The sequence below is a fragment of the Macaca fascicularis genome, chromosome 9 (genome assembly GCF_037993035.2).
Source record: "Macaca fascicularis isolate 582-1 chromosome 9, T2T-MFA8v1.1".
In the NCBI taxonomy this organism is placed as follows: domain Eukaryota; kingdom Metazoa; phylum Chordata; class Mammalia; order Primates; family Cercopithecidae; genus Macaca; species Macaca fascicularis.
Window position 1 is genome coordinate 40,907,385 of NC_088383.1, and position 19,962 is coordinate 40,927,346.

Consider the following 19,962-nt stretch of genomic DNA (forward strand, 5'->3'; position numbering starts at 1 on the left):
TGTTCACAGATTCCACAGAAAGAAGGCTAGCAAAGAGATCCACGAAATACACATGTAACTCTTTGAGATGAATTAACAGAACACTAAGCAGTTTCTCAGAAAGCTTCTTTACAGATTTCATCTGAGGATATTTCCTTTTTCACCATAGCCCCCTAAGGGATTCCAAATATCACTTTGCCAATTCCACAAGAACTGCCTTAGCGAAAGGCTTCTTGAGGGGAAAGCTGTAACTCTGTGAGATGATTCCACAGAACACAAAGAAGTTTCTCAGAAAGCTTCTTTCTCTTTGTTATCGGAGGATATTTCCTTTGGCCCTTTAGTCTTCCAAGGGATCCGAAATATCTCTTCTCAGATTCCACAGAAATAAGTCTATCAAAGAGATCCACGAAATACAGATGTAACTCTGTGAGATGAATGAACAGAACACTAAGCAGTTTCTCAGAAAGCTTCTTTCCAGATTTCTTCAGTGGATAATTCCTTTAAACCGTAGCCCTCTAAGGGCTTCCAAATATCACTTTGCCAATTCCACAAGAACGGTCTTAGCGAAAGGCTTCTTGAGGGGAAATCTGTAACTCACTGAGATGATTTCACAGAACACAAAGAAGATTCTCAGAAACCTTCTTTATCTTTGGTATCGGAGGATACTTCCTTTGGCCCTATTGTCTTCAAAGAGATCCGAAATATCTGTTCTCAGATTCCACAGAAATAAGGCTATCAAAGTGATCCACGAAATACACATGTAACTCTGTGAGTGGAAGTCACACATCACAAAGCAGTTTCTCAGAAAGCTTCTTTCCAGATTTCATCTGAAGATATTTCCTTTTTCAGCATAGCCCTCTAAGGGCTTCAAAATATCACTTTACCAATTCCACAAGAACTGTCTTAGCGAAAGGCCTCTTGAGTGGAAAGCTGTAACTCTGTGAGGTGATTTCAAGAACACAAAGAAGTTTCTCAGAAAGCTTCTTTCTCTTTGTTATCGGAGGATATTTCCTTTGGCCTTACAGTCTTCAATGGGATCTGAAATATCTGTTGTCAGAGTCCACAGAAATAATGCTAGCAAAGAGATCCACGAAACAGAGATGTAACTCTGTCAGATGAATTAACAGAACACTAAGCAGGTTCTCAGAAAGCTTCTTTCCAGATTTCATCGGGGGATATTTCCTTTTTCACCATAGCCCCCTATGGGCTTCCAAATATCACTTTGCCAATTCCACAAGAACTGTTTTAGCGAAAGGCTTCTTGAGGGCAAAGCTGTAAGTCGGAGAGAAGATGTCACAGAACACAAAGAAGTTTCTCAGAAAGCTTCTTTCTCTTTGTTTTCGGAGGATATTTCCTTTGGCCTTATAGTCTTCAAAGGGATCCGAAATATCTGTTCTGTGATTCCACAGAAATAAGGTAGCAAAGAGATCCACGAAATACACATGTAACTCTGTGAGATGAATTAACGTAACACTAAGCAGTTTCTCAGAAAGCTTCTTTCCAGATTTCATCTGAGGATATTTCCTTTTTCACCATAGCCCCCTATGGGATTCCAAATATCACTTTGCCAATTCCACAAGAACTGCCTTAGCGAAAGGCTTCTTGATTGGAAAGCTGTAACTCTGTGAGATGATTTCAAAGAACACAAAGGAGTTTCTCAGAAAGCTTCTTTCTCTTTGTTATCGGAGGATATTTACTTTGGCCCTATTGTCTTCAAAGGGATTCGAATATCTGTTCTCAGATTCCACAGAAATAACGCTAGCAAAGAGATCCACGAAATACACATGTAACTCTGTGAGATGAATTAACAGAACACTAAGCACTTTGTCAGAAAGCTTCTTTCCAGATTTCATCTGAGGATATTTCCTTTTTCAGCATAGCCCTCTATGGGCTTCCAAATATCACTTTGCCAATTCCACAAGAACTGTCTTAGCGAAAGGCTTCTTGAGGGGAAAGCTGTAACTCTGTGAGATGATTCCACAGAACACAAAGAAGTTTCTCAGAAAGCTTCTTTCTCTTTGTTATCGGAGGATATTTCCTTTGGCCCTATTGTCTTCAAAGGGATCCGAAATATCTCTTCTCAGATTACACAGAAATAAGGCTAGCAAAGAGATCCACGAAATACACATGTAACTCTGTGAGATGAATGAACAGAACACTAAGCAGTTTCTCAGAAAAGTTCTTTCCAGATTTCTTCAGTGGATAATTCCTTTTAAACCGTAGCCCTCTAATGGCTTCCAAATATCACTTTGCCAATTCCACAAGAACGGTCTTAGCGAAAGGCTTCTTGAGGGGAAATCTGTAACTCACTGAGATGATTTCACAGAACACAAAGAAGATTCTCAGAAAGCTTCTTTATCTTTGGTATCGGAGGATACTTCCTTTGGCCCTATTGTCTTCAAAGAGATCCGAAATATCTGTTCTCAGATTCCACAGAAATAAGGCTAGCAAAGAGATCCACGAAATACACATGTAACTCTGTGAGTCGAGGTCACACATCACAAAGCAGTTTCTCAGAAAGCTTCTTTCCAGATTTCATCTGAGGATATTTCATTTTTCGGCATAGCCCTCTATGGGCTTCCAAATATCACTTTGCCAATTCCACAAGAACTGTCTTAGCGAAAGTCTTCTTGAGGGGAAAGCTGTAACTCTGTGAGATGATCTCACAGAACACAAAGAAGTTTCTCAGAAAGCTTCTTTCTCTTTGTTATCAGAGGATATTTCCTTTGGCCCTATAGTCTTCAATGGGATCCGAAATATCTGTTCTCAGATTCCACAGAAATAAGGCTATCAAAGAGATCCACGAAATACACATGTAACTCTGAGAGATGAATAAACAGAACACTAAGCAGTTTCTCAGAAAGCTTCTTTCCAGATTTCATCTGAGGATATTTCCTTTTTCACCTTAGCCCTCTATGGGCTTCCAAATATCACTTTTCCAATTCCACAAGAACTGTCTTAGCAAAGGCTTCTTGAGTGGAAACCTGCAACTCTGTGAGATGATTTCACAGAACACAAAGAAGTTTCTCAGAAAGCTTCTTTCTCTTTGTTATCAGAGAATATTTCCTTTGGCCCTATATTCTTCAAAGGGATCCGAAATATCTGCTCTCAGATTCCACAGAAATAAGGCTAGCAAAGAGATCCACGAAATACACCTGTTACTCTGAGAGATGAATTAACAGAACACTAAGCAGTCTCTCAGAAATCTTCTTTCTAGATTTCATCTGAAGATATTTCCTTTTTCACCGTAGCCCTCTATGGGCTTCCAAATATCTCTTTGCCAATTCCACAAGAACTGTCTTAGCGAAAGGCTTCTTGAGGGGAAAGCTGTAACTCTGTGAGATGATCTCACAGAACACAAAGAAGTTTCTCAGAAAGCTTCTTTCTCTTTGTTATCAGAGGATATTTCCTTTGGCCCTATAGTCTTCAAAGGGATCCGAAATATCTGTTCTCAGATTCCACAGAAATAAGGCTAGCAAAGAGATCCACCAAATACACACGTAACTCTGTGAGATGAATTAACAAAACACTAAGCAGTTTCTCAGAAAGCTGCTTTCCAGATTTCATCTGAGGATATTTCCTTTTTCACCAGAGCCCTCTATGGGTTTCTAATTATCACTTTGCCAATTCCACAAGAACAATCTTCGCGAAAGGCTTCTTGAGGGGAAAGCTGTAACTCTGTGAGATGATTTCACAGAACACAAAGAAGTTTCTCAAAAAGCTTCTTTTTCTTTGTTATCGGAGGATATGTCCTTTGGCCCTATAGTCTTCAAAGGGATCCGAAATATCTGTTCTGAGATTCCACAGAAATAAGGCTAGCAAAGAGATCCACGAAATACACATGTAACTCTGTGAGATGAATTAACATAACACTAAGCAGTTTCTCAGAAAGCTTCTTTCCAGATTTCATCTGAGGATATTTCCTTTTTCACCATAGCCCCCTATGGGATTCCAAATATCACTTTGCTAATTCCACAAGAACTGCCTTAGCGAAAGGCTTCTTGAGGTGAAAGCTGTAACTCTGTGAGATGATTTCAAAGAACACAAAGGAGTTTCTCAGAAAGCTTCTTTCTCTTTGTTATCGGAGGATATTTCCTTTGGCCCAATTGTCTTCAAAGGGATTCGAATATCTGTTCTCAGATTCCACAGAAATAACGCTAGCAAAGAGATCCACGAAATACACATGTAACTCTGTGAGATGAATTAACAGAACACTAAGCACTTTATCAGAAAGCTTCTTTCCAGATTTCATCTGAGGATATTTCCTTTTTCAGCATAGCCCTCTATGGGCTTCCAAATATCACTTTGCCAATTCCACAAGAACTGTCTTATCGAAAGGCTTCTTGAGGGGAAAGCTGTAACTCTGTGAGATGATTCCACAGAACACAAAGAAGTTTCTCAGAAAGCTTCTTTGTCTTTGTTATCGGAGGATATTTCCTTTGGCCCTATTGTCTTCAAAGGGATCCGAAATATCTCTTCTCAGATTCCACAGAAATAAGGCTAGCAAAGAGATCCACGAAATACACATGTAACTCTGTGAGATGAATGAAGAGAACACTAAGCAGTTTCTCAGAAAACTTCTTTCCAGATTTCTTCAGTGGATAATTCCTTTTAAACCGTAGCCCTCTAAGGGCTTCCAAATATCACTTTGCCAATTCCACAAGAACGGTCTTAGCGAAAGGCTTCTTGAGGGGAAATCTGTAACTCACTGAGATGATTTCACAGAACACAAAGAAGATTCAAAGAAAGCTTCTTTATCTTTGGTATCGGAGGATACTTCCTTTGGCCCTATTGTCTTCAAAGAGATCCGAAATATCTGTTCTCAGATTCCACAGAAATAAGGCTAGCAAAGAGATCCACGAAATACACATGTAACTCTGTGAGTCGAGGTCACACATCACAAAGCAGTTTCTCAGAAAGATTCTTTACGGATTTCATCTGAGGATATTTCCTTTTTCACCATAGCCCTCTATGAGCTTCTAAATATCACTTTGCCAATTCCACAAGAACTGTCTTAGCGAAAATCTTCTTGACGGGAAAGTTGTAACTCTGTGAGATGATTTCAAAGAACACAAAGAAGTTTCTCAGAAAGCTTCTTTCTCTTTATTATCGGAGGATATTTCCTTTGGCCCTATAGTCTTCAAAGGGATCCGAATTATCTGTTCTGAGATTCCACAGAAATAAGGCTAGCAGAGAGATCCACGAAATACACATGTAACTTTGTGAGATGAATTAACAGAACACTAAGCAGTTTCTCAGAAAGCTTCTTCCCAGATTTCATCTGAGGATATTTCCTTTTTCACAATGGCCCTATAAGGGCATCCAAATATCACTTTGCCAATTCCAAAAGAACTGTCTTAAGGAAAGGTTTCTAGAGGGGAAAGCTGTAACTCTGTGAGATGATTTCACAAAACACAAGGAAGTTTCTCAGAAAGCTTCTTTCCCTTAGTTATCGGAGGATATTTCCTTTGGCCCTATAATCTTCAAAGGGATCCGAAATATCTGTTCTCAGATTCCACAGAAATAAGGCTAGCAAAGAGATCCACGAAATACACATGTAACTCTGTGAGATGAATTAACAGAACACTAAGCAGTTTCTCAGAAGGCTTCTTTCCAGATTTTATCGGAGGATATTTCCTTTTTCACCATAGCCCTCTATGGGCTTCCAAATATCACTTTGCGAATTCCACAAGAACAGTCTTAACGACGGCTTCTTGAGGGGAAAGCTGTAACTCCGTGAGATGATTTCACAGAACACAAAGAAGTTTCTCAGAAAGCTTCTTTCTCTTTGTTATCGGAGGATATTTCCTATGGCCCTATAGTCTTCAAAGGTATCCGAAGTATCTGTTCTCAGATTCCACAGAAATAAGGCTAGCAAACAGATCCACGAAATACACATGTAACTCTGTGAGATGAATTAACAGAACACTAAGCAGTTTTTCAGAAAGCTTCTTTCCAGATTTTATCTGAGGATATTTCCTTTTTCACCCTAGCCCTCTATGGGCTTCCAAATATCACTTTGCCAATTCCACAAGAACTGTCTTAGCGAAAGTCTTCTTGAGGGGAAAGCTGTAACTGTGTGAGATGATTTCAAAGAACACAAAGAAGTTTCTCAGAAAGCTTCTTTCTCTTTTTTATCGGAGGATATTTCCTATGGCCCTATAGTCTTCAAAGGGATCCGAAATATCTGTTCTCATATTCCACAGAAATAAGGCTAGCAAAGAGATACACGAAATACACATGTAACTCTGTGAGATGAATTAACAGAACACTAAGCAGTTTCTCAGAAAGCTTCTTTCCAGATTTCATCTGAGGATATTTCCTTTTTCACCATAGCCCTCTTTGGGCTTCCAAATATCAGTTAGCCAATTCCACAAGAACAGTCTTAACGAAAGTCTTCTTGAGGGGAAAGTTGTAACTCTGTGAGATGATTTCACAGAACACAAAGAAGTTTCTCAGAAAGCTTCTTTCTCTTTGTTATCGGAGGATATTTCCTATGGCCCTGTAGTCTTCAAAGGGATCCGAAATATCTGTTCTCAGATTCCACAGAAATAAGGCTAGCTAGGAGATCCACTTAATACAGATGTAACTCTGTGAGATGAATTAACAGAACACTAAGCAGTTTCTCAGAAAGGTTCTTTCCAGATTTCATCTGAGGATATTTCCTTTTTCACCATAGCCCTCTTTGGGCTTCCAAATATCAGTTTGCCAATTCTACAAGAACAGTCTTAACGAAAGGCTTCTTTGGGTGAAAGTTGTAACTCTGTGAGATGATTTCACAGAACACAAAGTGGTTTGTCAGAAAGTTTCTTTCTCTTTTTTATCGGAGGATATTTCCTTTGGCCCTATAGTCTTCAAAGGGATCCGAAATATCTGTTCTCAGATTCCAGAGAAATAAGGCTAGCAAACAGATCAACGAAATACACATGTAAGTCTTTGAGATGAATTAACAGAACACTAAGCAGTTTCTCAGAAAGCTTCTTTCCAGATTTAATCTGAGGATATTTCCTTTTTCACCATAGCCCACTATAGGCTGCCAAATATCACCTTGCCAATTCCACAAGAACTGTCTTATCGAAAGGCTTCTTTGGGTGAAAGTTGTAACTCTGTGAGATGATTTCACAGAACACAAAGAAGTTTCTCAGAAAGCTTCTTTCTCTTTGTTATCGGAGGATATTTCCTATGGCCCTATAGTATTTAAAGGAATCCAAAATATCTGTTCTCAGATTCCACAGAAATAAGGCTAGCAAAGAGATCCACGAAATACGCATGTAACTCTGTGAGATGAATTAACAGAACACTAAGCAGTTTCTCAGAAAGCTTCTTTCCAGATTTAATCTGAGGATATTTCCTTTTTCACCATAGCCCTCTATGGGCTTCCAAATGTCACTTTGCCAATTCCACAAGAACTGTCTTAGCGAAAGGCTTCGTGAGGGGAAAGCTGTACCTGTGTGAGATGATTTCACAGAACACAAAGAAGTTTCTCAGAAAACTTCTTTCTCTTTGTTATCGTAGGATATGTCCTTTGGCCCTATAGTCTTCAAAGGGATCCGAAATATCTGTTCTCAGATTCCAGAGAACTAAGGCTAGCAAAGAGATCCACGAAATACACATGTAACTCTGTGAGATGAATTAACAGAACACTAAGCAGTTAACAGAAAGCTTCTTTACAGAATTCATCTGAGGATATTTCCTTTTTCACCATAGCCCCCTAAGGGCTTCCAAATATCACTTTGCCAATTCCACAAGAACTGTCTTAGCAAAAGGCTTCTTGAGGGGAAAGCTGTAACTCTGTGAGATGATTTCACAGAACACAAAGGAGTTTCTCAGAAAGCTTCTTTCTCTTTGTTATCGGAGGATATTTTCTTTGGCCCTATAGTCTTCAAAGGCATCCGAAATATCTGTTCTCAGATTCCACAGAAATAAGGCTAGTAAAGAGATCCACGAAATACACATGTAACTCTGTGAGATGAATTAACAGAACACTAAGCAGTTTCTCAGAAAGCTTCTTTCCAGATTTCCTCTGAGGATATTTCCTTTTTCACCATGGCCCTCAAAGGGCTTCCAAATATCACTTTGCCAATTCCAAAAGAACTGTCTTAGTGAAAGGTTTCTAGAGGGGAAAGCTATAACTCTGTGAGATGATTTCACAATACACAAAGAAGTTTCTGAGAAAGCTTCTTTCTCTTTGTTATCGGTGGATATTTCCTTTGGCCCTATAGTCTTCAAAGGGATCCGAAATATCTATTCTCAGATTACACAGAAATAAGGTTAGCAAAGAGATCCACGAAATACACATGTAACTCTGTGAGATGAATTAACAGAACACTAAGCAGTTTCTCAGAAGGCTTCTTTCAGATTTTATCTGAGGATATTTCCTTTTTCACCCTAGCCCTCTATGGGCTTCCAAATATCACTTTGCCAATTCCACAAGAACTGTCTTAGCGAAAGTCTTCTTGAGGGGAAAGCTGTAACTGTGTGAGATGATTTCAAAGAACACAAAGAAGTTTCTCAGAAAGCTTCTTTCTCTTTTTTATCGGAAGATATTTCCTATGGTCCTATAGTCTTGAAAGGGATCCGAAATATCTGTTCTCAGATTCCACATTAATAAGGCTAGCAAAGAGATCCACGAAATACACATGTAACTCTGTGAGATGAATTAACAGAACACTAAGCAGTTTCTCAGAAAGCTTCTTTCCAGATTTCATCTGTGGATATTTCCTTTTTCTCCATAGCCCTCTATGGGCTTCCAAATATCACTTTGCCAATTCCACAAGAACTGTCTTAGCGAAAGGCTTCTTGGGGGGAAAGCTGTAACACTGTGAGGTGATTTCACAGAACACAAAGAAGTTTCTCAGAAAGCCTCTTTCTCTTTGTTATCGGAGGATATTTCCTTTGACCCACAGTCTTCAAAGGGATCCGAAATATCTGTTCTCAGATTCCACAGAAATAAGGCTAGCAAAGAGATCCACGAAATACAGATGTAACTCTGTGAGATGAATTAACAGAACACTAAGCAGTTTTTCAGAAAGCTTCTTTCCAGATTTCATCTGAGGATATTTCCTTTTTCACCATAGCCCTCTATGGACTTCCAAATATCACTTTGCCAATTCTACAAGAACTGTCTTAGCGAAAGGCTTCTTGAGGGGAAAGCTGTAACTCTGTGAGATGATTTCACAGAACACAAAGAAGTTTCTCAGAAAGCTTCTTTCTCTTTGTTATCGGAGGATATTTCCTTTGGCCCTATAGTCTTCAAATGGATCCGAAATACCTGTTCTCAGATTCCACAGAAATAAGGCTACCAAAGAGATCCACGAAATACAGATGTAACTCTGTGAGATGAATTAACAGAACACTAAGCAGTTTCTCTGAAAGCTTCTTTCCAGATTTCATCTGAGGATATTTCCTTTTTCACCATAGCCCTCTTTGGGCTTCCAAATATCAGTTTGCCAATTCTACAAGAACAGTCTTAATGAAAGGCTTCTTTGGGTGAAAGTTGTAACTCTGTGAGATGATTTCACAGAACACAAAGTGGTTTCTCAGAAAGCTTCTTTCTCTTTTTTATCGGAGGATATTTCCTTTGGCCCTATAGTCTTCAAAGGGATCCGAAATATCTGTTCTCAGATTCCAGAGAAATAAGGCTAGCAAACAGATCAACGAAATACACATGTAAGTCTTTGAGATGAATTAACAGAACACTAAGCAGTTTCTCAGAAAGCTTCTTTCCAGATTTAATCTGAGGATATTTCCTTTTTCACCAAAGCCCACTATGGGCTGCCAAATATCACCTTGCCAATTCCACAAGAACTGTCTTATCGAAAGGCTTCTTTGGGTGAAAGTTGTAACTCTGTGAGATGATTTCACAGAACACAAGGAAGTTTCTCAGAAAGCTTCTTTCTCTTTGTTATCGGAGGATATTTCCTATGGCCCTATAGTCTTTAAAGGAATCCGAAATATCTGTTCTCAGATTCCACAGAAATAAGGCTAGCAAAGAGATCCACGAAATACGCATGTAACTCTGTGAGATGAATTAACAGAACACTAAGCAGTTTCTCAGAAAGCTTCTTTCCAGATTTAATCTGAGGATATTTCCTTTTTCACCAGAGCGCTCTATGGGCTTCCAAATATCACTTTGCCAATTCCACAAGAACTGTCTTAGCGAAAGGCTTAGTGAGGGGAAAGCTGTAACTGTGTGAGATGATTTCACAGAACACAAAGAAGTTTCTCAGAAAACTTCTTTCTCTTTGTTATCCGAGGATATTTCCTTTGGCCCTATAGTCTTCAAAGGGATCCGAAATATCTGTTCTCAGATTCCACAGAAATAAGGCTAGCAAAGCGATCCGCGAAATACACATGTAACTCTGTGAGATGAATTAACAGAACACTAACCAGTTTCTCAGAAAGCTCCTTTACAGATTTCGTCTGAGGATATTTCCTTTTTCACCATAGCCCTATATGGGCTTTCAAATATCACTTTTCCAATTCCATAATAACTGTCTTAGCGAAAGGCTTCGTGAGGGGAAAGCTGTAACTCTGTGAGATGATTTCACATAACACAAAGGAGTTTCTCAGAAAGCTTCTTTCTCTTTGTTATAGGAGGATATTTCCTTTGACCCTATAGTCTTCAAAGGGATCCGAAATATCTGTTATCAGATTCCACAGAAATAAGGTTAGCAAAGAGATCCACGAAATAAAGATGTAACTCTGTGAGATGAATTAACAGAACACTAAGCAGTTTCTCAGAAAGCTTCTTTCCAGATTTCATCGAAGGATATTTCCTTTTTCACCATAGCCCTCTATGGGCTTCCAAATACCACTTTGCCAATTCCACAAGAACTGTCTTAGTGAAAGGCTTCGTGAGGGGAAAGCTGTAAACTGTGTGAGATGATTTCACAGAACACAAAGAAGTTTCTCAGAAAACTTCTTTCTCTTTCTTATCCGAGGATATTTTCTTTGGCCCTATAGTCTTCAAAGGGATCCGAAATATCTGTTCTCAGATTCCACAGAAATAAGGCTAGCAAACCGATCCGCGAAATACACATGTAACTCTGTGAGATGAATTAACAGAACACTAACCAGTTTCTCAGAAAGCTCCTTTACACATTTCGTCTGAGGATATTTCCTTTTTCACCATAGCCCTATATGGGCTTCCAAATATCACTTTTCCAATTCCATAATAACTGCCTTAGCAAAAGGCTTCGTGAGGGGAAAGCTGTAACTCTGTGAGATGATTTCACAGAACACAAAGGAGTTTCTCAGAAAGCTTCTTTCTCTTTGTTATTGGAGGATATTTCCTTTGACCCTATAGTCTTCAAAGGGATCCAAAATATCTGCTCTCAGATTCCACAGAAATAAGGCTAGCAAAGAGATGCACGAAATACACATGTAACTCTGTGAGATGAATTAACAGAACACTAAGCAGTTTCTCAGAACGCTTCTTTCCAGATTTCATCTGTGGATATTTCCTTTTTCACCCTAGCCCTCTATGGGCTTCCAAATATCACTTTGCCAATTCCACAAGAACTGTATAAGCGAAAGGCTTCTTGAGGGGAAGGCTGTAACTCTGTGAGATGATTTCGCAGAACACAAAGAAGGTTCTCGGAAAGCTTCTTTATCTTTGTTATCCGAGGATATTTCCTTTGGCCCTATAGTCTTCAAAGGGATCCGAAATATCTGTTCTCAGATTCCACAGAAATAAGGCTAGCAAAGAGATCCACGAAATACAGATGTAACTCTGTGAGATGAATTAACAGAACACTAAGCAGTTTCTCTGAAAGCTTCTTTCCAGATTTCATCTGAGGATATTTCCTTTTTCACCGTAGCGCACTATGGGCTTCCAAATATCACTTTGCCAATTCCACAAGAACTGTCTTAGCGAAAGGCTTCTTGAGGAGAAAGCTGTAACTCTGTGAGATGATTTCACAGAACACAAAGAAGTTTCTCAGAAAGCTTCTTTCTCTTTGTTATCGGAGGATATTTCCTTTGGCCCTATAGTCTTCAAAGGGATCCGAAATATCTGTTCTCAGATTCCCCAGTAATAAGGCTAGCAAAGAGATCCACGAAATACACATGTAACTCTGTGAGATGAATTAACAGAACACTAAGCAGTTTCTCAGAACGCTTCTTTCCAGATTTCATCTGTGGATATTTCCTTTTTCACCATAGCCGTCTATGGACTTCCAAATATCACTTTGCCATTTCTACAAGAACTGTCTTAGCTAAAGGCTTCTTGAGGGGAAAGCTGTAACTCTGTGAGATGATTTCACAGAACACAAAGGAGTTTCTCAGAAAGCTTCTTTCTCTTTGTTATTGGAGGATATTTCCTTTGACCCTATAGTCTTCAAAGGGATCCGAAATATCTGCTCTCAGATTCCACAGAAATAAGGCTAGCAAAGTGATCCACGAAATACACATGTAACTCTGAGAGATGAATTAACAGAACACTAAGCAGTTTCTCAGAAAGCTTCTTTCCAGATTTCATCTGAGGATATTTCCTTTTTCACCATAGCCTTCTTTGGGCTTCCAAATATCAGTTTGCCAATTCCACAAGAACAGTCTTAACGAAAGGATTCCTGAGGGGAAAGTTGTAACTCTGTGAGATGATTTCACAGAACACAAAGAAGTTTCTCAGAAAGCTTCTTTCTCTTTGTTATCGGAGGATATTTCCTATGGCCCTATAGTCTTCAAAGGGATATGAAATATCTGCTCTCAGATTCCACAGAAATAAGGCTAACAAAGAGATCCGCGAAATACACATGTAACTCTGTGAGATGAATTAACAGAACACTAACCAGTTTCTCAGAAAGCTCCTTTACAGATTTCGCCTGAGGATATTTCCTTTTTCACCATAGCCCTCTATGGGCTTCCAAATATCACTTTTCCAATTCCATAATAACTGTCTTAGCGAAAGGCTTCGTGAGGGGAAACCTGTAACTCTGTGAGATGATTTCACAGAACACAAAGGAGTTTCTCAGAAAGCTTCTTTCTCTTTGTTATTGGAGGATATTTCCTTTGACCCTATAGTCTTCAAAGGGATCCGAAATATCTGCTCTCAGATTCCACAGAAATAAGGCTAGCAAAGAGATCCACGAAATACACATGTAACTCTGTGAGATGAATTAACAGAACACTAAGCAGTTTCTCAGAACTCTTCTTTCCAGATTTCATCTGTGGATATTTCCTTTTTCAACATAGACGTCTATGGACTTCCAAATATCACTTTTCATTTCTTCAAGAACTGTCTTAGCGAAAGGCTTCTTGAGGGGAAAGCTGTAACTCTGTGAGATGATTTCACAGAACACAAAGAAGTTTCTCAGAAAGCTTCTTTCTCTTTGTTATCAGAGGATATTTCCTGTGGCCCTACAGTCTTCAAAGGGATCCGAAATATCTGTTCTCAGATTCCACAGAAATAAGGCGAGCAAAGTGATCCACGATATACACATGTAACTGTGAGAGATGAATTAACAGAATACTAAGCAGTTTCTCAGAAAGCTTCTTTCCAGATTTCATCTGAGGATATTTCCTTTTTCACCATAGCCCAATATGGGCTTCCAAATATCAGTTTGCCAATTCCACAAGAACTGTCTTATCGAAAGGCTTCTTTGGGTGAAAGTTGTAACTCTGTGGGATGATTTCACAGAACACAAAGAAGTTTCCCAGAAAGCTTCTTTCTCTTTGTTATCGGAGGATATTTCCTATGGCCCTATAGTCTTTAAAGGAATCCGAAATATCTGTTCTCAGATTCCACAGAAATAAGGCTAGCAAAGAGATCCACGAAATACGCATGTAACTCTGTGAGACGAATTAACAGAACACTAAGCAGTTTCTCAGAAAGCTTCTTTCCAGATTTAATCTGAGGATATTTCCTTTTTCACCATAGCCCTCTACGGGCTTCCAAATATCACTTTGCCAATTCCACAAGAACTGTGTTAGCGAAAGGCTTCGTGAGGGGAAAGCTGTAACTTTGTGAGATGATTTCACAGAACACAAAGAAGTTTCTCAGAAAACTTCTTTCTCTTTGTTATCGGAGGATATTTCCTTTGGCCCTATAGTCTTCAAAGGGATCCGAAATATCTGTTCTCAGATTCCACAGAAATAAGGCTAGCAAAGAGATCCACGAAATACACATGTAACTCTGTGAGATGAATTAACAGAACACTAACCAGTTTCTCAGAAAGCTCCTTTACAGATTTCGTCTGAGGATATTTCCTTTTGCACCATAGCCCCCTTTGGGCTTCCAAATATCAATTTGCCAATTCCACAATAACTGTCTTAGCGAAAGGCTTCTTGGGGGGAAAGCTGTAACACTGTGAGGTGATTTCACAGAACACAAAGAAGTTTCTCAGAAAGCTTCTTTCTCTTTGTTATCGGAGGATATTTCCTTTGGCCCACAGTCTTCAAAGGGATCCGAAATATCTGTTCTCAGATTCCACAGAAATAAGGCTAGCAAAGAGATCCACGAAATACAGATGTAACTCTGTGAGATGAATTTACAGAACACTAAGAAGTTTCTCAGAAAGCTTCTTTCCAGATTTCATCTGAGGATATTTCCTTTTTCACCATAGCCCTCTATGGGCTTCCAAATATCACATTGCCAATTCCACAAGAACTGTCTTAGCGAAAAGCTTCTTGAGGGCAAAGTTGTAACTCTGTGAGGTGATTTCACAGAATACAAAGAAGTTTCTCAGAAAGCTTCTTTCTCTTTGTTATCGGAGGATATTTCCTTTGGCCCTATAGTCTTCAAAGGGATCCGAAATATCTGTTCTCAGATTCCACAGAAATAAGGCTAGCAAAGAGATCCACGACATACATATGTAACTCTGTGAGATGAATTAACAGAACACTAAGCAGTTTCTCAGAAAGCTTCTTTCCAGATTTCATCTGAGGATATTTCCTTTTTCACCATGGCCCTCTATGGGCTTCCAAATATCACTTTGCCAATTCCAAAAGAACAGTCTTAGGGAAAGGCTTCTTGAGGGGAAAGCTGTAACTCTGTGAGATGATTTCACAGAACACAAAGAAGTTTTTCAGAAAGCTTCGTTCTCTTTGTTATCGGAGGATATGTCCTTTGGCCCTATAGTCTTCAAAGGGATCCGAAATATCTGTTCTCAGATTCCAGAGAACTAAGGCTAGCAAAGAGATCCACGAAATACACATGTAACTCTGTGAGATGAATTAACAGAACACTAAGCAGTTTATCAGAAAGCTTCTTTACAGAATTCATCTGAGGATATTTCCTTTTTCACCTTAGCCCCCTAAGGGCTTCCAAATCTCATTTGCCAATTCCACAAGAACTGTCTTAGGGAAAGTCTTCTTGACTGGAAAGCTGTAACTCTGTGAGATGATTTCACAGAACACAAAGGAGTTTCTCAGAAAGCTTCTTTCTCTTTGTTATCAGAGGATATTTCCTTCGGCCCTATAGTCTTCAAAGGCATCCGAAATATCTGTTCTCAGATTCCACAGAAATAAGGCTAGTAAAGAGATCCACGAAATACACATGTAACTCTGTGAGATGAATTAACAGAACACTAAGCAGTTTCTCAGAAAGCTTCTTTCCAGATTTCCTCTGAGGATATTTCCTTTTTCACCATGGCCCTCTAAGGGCTTCCAAATATCACTTTGCCAATTCCAAAAGAACTGTCTTAGTGAAAGGTTTCTAGAGGGGAAAGCTGTAACTCTGTGAGATGATTTCACAAAACACAAAGAAGTTTCTGAGAAAGCTTCTTTCTCTTTGTTATCGGTGGATATTTCCTTTGACCCTATATTCTTCAAAGGGATCCGAAATATCTCTTCTCAGATTCCACAGAAATAAGGCTAGCAAAGAGATCCACGAAATACACAGGTAACTCTGTGATATGAATTAACAGAACACTAAGCAGTTTCTCTGAAGGCTTCTTTCCATATTTTATCTGAGGATATTTCCTTTTTAACCATAGCCCTCTACGGGCTTCCAAATATCACTATGACAATTCCACAAGAACTGTCATAGCGATAGGCTTCTTGAGGGGAAAGCTGTAACTCTGTGAGATGATTTCTCAGAACTCAAAGAACTTTCTCAGAAAGTTTCTTCCTCTTTGTTATCGGAGGATATTTCCTTTGGCCCTATAGTCTTCAAAGGGATCCGAATCATCTACTCTCAGATTCCACAGAAATAAGGATAGGTAGAGATCCACGAAATACACATGTAACTCTGTGAGATGAATTTACAGAACACTAAGCAGTTTCTCAGAAAGCTTCTTTCCAGATTTCATCTGAAGATATTTCCTTTTTCACCGTAGCCCTCTTTGGGCTTCCAAATATCAGTTTGCCAATTCTACAAGAACAGTCTTAACGAAAGGCTTCTTTGGGTGAAAGTTGTAACTCTGTGAGATGATTTCACAGAACACAAAGTGGTTTCTCAGAAAGCTTCTTTCTCTTTTTTATCGGAGGATATTTCCTTTGGCCCTATAGTCTTCAAAGGGATCCGAAATATCTGTTCTCATATTCCAGAGAAATAAGGACAGCAAACAGATCCACGAAATACACATGTAACTCTTTGAGAAGAATTAACAGAACACTAAGCAGTTTCTCAGAAAGCTTCCTTCCAGATTTAATCTGAGGATATTTCCTTTTTCACCATAGCCCTCTATGGGCTGCCAAATATCACTTTGCAATTCCACAAGAACTGTCTTATCGAAAGGCTTCTTTTGGGTGAAAGTTGTAACTCTGTGAGATGATTTCACAGAACACAAAGAAGTTTCTCAGAAAGCTTCTTTCTCTTTGTTATCGGAGGATATTTCCTATGGCCCTATAGTCTTTAAAGGAATCCGAAATATCTGTTCTGAGATTCCACAGAAATAAGGCTAGCAAAGAGATCCACGAAATACGAATGTAACTCTGTGAGATGAATTAACAGAACACTAAGCAGTTTCTCAGAAAGCTTCTTTCCAGATTTAATCTGAGGATATTTCCTTTTTCACCATACCCCCTATGGGCTTCCAAATATCACTTTGCCAATTCCACAAGAACTGTCTTATCGAAAGGCTTCTTTGAGTGAAAGCTGTAACTCTGTGAGATGATTTCACAGAACACAAAGAAGTTTCCCAGAAAGCTTCTTTCTCTTTGTTATCCGAGGATATTTCCTTTGGCCCTACAGTCTTCAATGGGATCCGAAATATCAGTTCTCAGATTCCACAGAAATAAGTCTAGCAAAGAGATCCACGACATACACATGTAACTCTGTGAGATGAATTAACAGAACACTAAGCAGTTTCTCAGAAAGCTTCTTTCCAGATTTCATCTGAGGATATTTCCTTTTTCAAAATAGCCGTCTATGGACTTCCAAATATCACTTTAACAATTCTACAAGAACTGTCTTAGCGAAAGGCTTCTTGAGGGGAAAGCTGTAACTCTGTGACATGATTTCACAGAACACAAAGAAGTTTCTCAGAAAGCTTCTTTCTCTTTGTTATCGGAGGATATTTCCTTTGGCCGTATAGTCTTCAAAGGGATCCGAAATATCTGTTCTCATATTCCACAGAAATAAGGCTAGCAAAGAGATCCACGAAATACACATGTAACTCTGTGAGATGAATTAACAGAACACTAACCAGTTTCTCAGAAAGCTTCTTTACAGATTTCGTCTGAGGATATTTCCTTTTTCACCATAGCCCTATACGGGCTTCCAAATATCACTTTTCCAATTCCATAATAACTGTCTTAGCGAAAGGCTTCGTGAGGGGAAAGTTGTAATTCTGTGAGATGATTTCACAGAACACAAAGAAGTTTCTCAGAAAGCTTCTTTCTCTTTGTTATCGGAGGATATTTCCTATGGCCCTATAGTCTTCAAAGGGATCCGAAATATCTGTTCTCAGATTCCACAGAAATAAGGCTAGCAAAGAGATCCACGAAATACACATGTAACTCTGTGAGATGAATTAACAGAACACTAAGCAGTTTCTCAGAAAGCTTCTTTCCAGATTTCATCTGAGGATATTTCCTTTTTCACCATAGCCCCTATGGGCTTCCAAATATCACTTTGCCAATACCACAAGAACTGTCTTAGCCAAAGGCGTCTTGAGGGGAAAGTTGTAACTGTGTGAGATGATTTCACGGAACACAAAGAAGTTTCTCAGAAAGCTTCTTTCTCTTTGTTATCGGAGGATATTTCCTATGGCCCTATAGTCTTCAAAGGGATCCGAAATATCTGTTCTCAGATTCCACAGAAATAAGGCTAGCAAAGAGATCCACGAAATACACATGTAACTCTGTGAGATGAATTAACAGAACACTAAGCAGTTTCTCAGAAAGCTTCTTTCCAGATTTCATCTGAGGATATTTCCTTTTTCACCATAGCCCCCTATGGGCTTCCAAATATCAATTTGCCAATTCCACAAGAACTGTCTTAGCGAAAGGCTTCTTGGGGGGAAAGCTGTAACTCTGTGAGATGATTTCGCAGAACACAAAGAAGTTTCTCAGAAACCTTCTTTCTCTTTGTTATCGGAGGATATTTCCTTTGGCCCTATAGTCTTCAAAGGGATCTGAAATATCTGTTCTCAGATTCCACAGAAATAAGGCGAGCAAAGAGATCCACGAAATACACATGTAACTCTGTGAGATGAATTAATAGAACACTAAGCAGTTCTCTGAAAGCTTCTTTCCAGATTTCATCTGAGGATATTTCCTTTTGCAGCGTAGCCCTCTATGGGCTTCCAAATATCACTTTGCCAATACCACAAGAACTGTCTTAGCGAAAGGCGTCTTGAGGGGAAAGTTGTAACTCTGTGAGATGATTTCACAGAACACAAAGAAGTTTCTCAGAAAGCTTCTTTCTCTTTGTTATCGGAGGATATTTCCTATGGCCCTATAGTCTTCAAAGGGATCCGAAATATCTGTTCTCAGATTCCACAGAAATAAGGCTAGCAAAGAGATCCACGAAATACACATGTAACTCTGTGAGATGAATTAACAGAACACTAAGCAGTTTCTCAGAAAGCTTCTTTCCAGATTTCATCTGAGGATATTTCCTTTTTCACCATAGCCCCCTATGGGCTTACAAATATCAATTTGCCAATTCCACAAGAACTGTCTTAGCGAAAGGCTTCTTGGGGGGAAAGCTGTAACACTGTGAGGTGATTTCACAGAACACAAAGAAGTTTCTCAGAAAGCTTCTTTCTCTTTGTTATCGGAGGATATTTCCTTTGGCCCACAGTCTTCAAAGGGATCCGAAATATCTGTTCTCAGATTCCACAGAAATAAGGCTAGCAAAGAGATCCACGAAATACAGATGTAATTCTGTGAGATGAATTTACAGAACACTAAGCAGTTTCTCAGAAAGCTTCTTTCCAGATTTCATCTGAGGATATTTCCTTTTTCACCATAGCCGTCTATGGACTTCCAAATATCACTTTGCCAATTCTACAAGAACTGTCTTAGCGAAAGGCTTCTTGAGGGGAAAGCTGTAACTCTGTGAGATGATTTCACAGAACACAAAGAAGTTTCTCAGAAAGCTTCTTTCTCTTTGTTATCGGAGGATATTTCCTTTGGCCCTATAGTCTTCAAAGGGATCGGAAATATCTGTTCTCAGATTCCAAAGAAATAAGGCTAGCAAAGAGATCCACGAAATGAAGATGTAACTCTGTGAGATGAATTAACAGAACACTAAGCAGTTTCTCAGAAAGCTTCTTTCCACATTTCATCGTAGGATATTTCCTTTTTCACCATAGTCGTCTATGGACTTCCAAATATCTCTTTGCCATTTCTACAAGAACTGTCTTAGCGAAAGGCTTCTTGAGGGGAAAGCTGTAACTCTGTGAGATGATTTCACAGAACACAAAGAAGTTTCTCAGAAAGCTTCTTTCTCTTTTTTATCGGAGGATATTTCCTTTGGCCCTATAGTCTTCAAAGGGATCCGAAATATCTGTTCTCAGATTCCAGAGAAATAAGGCTAGCAAACAGATCCACGAAATACACATGTAACTCTTTGAGATGAATTAACAGAACACT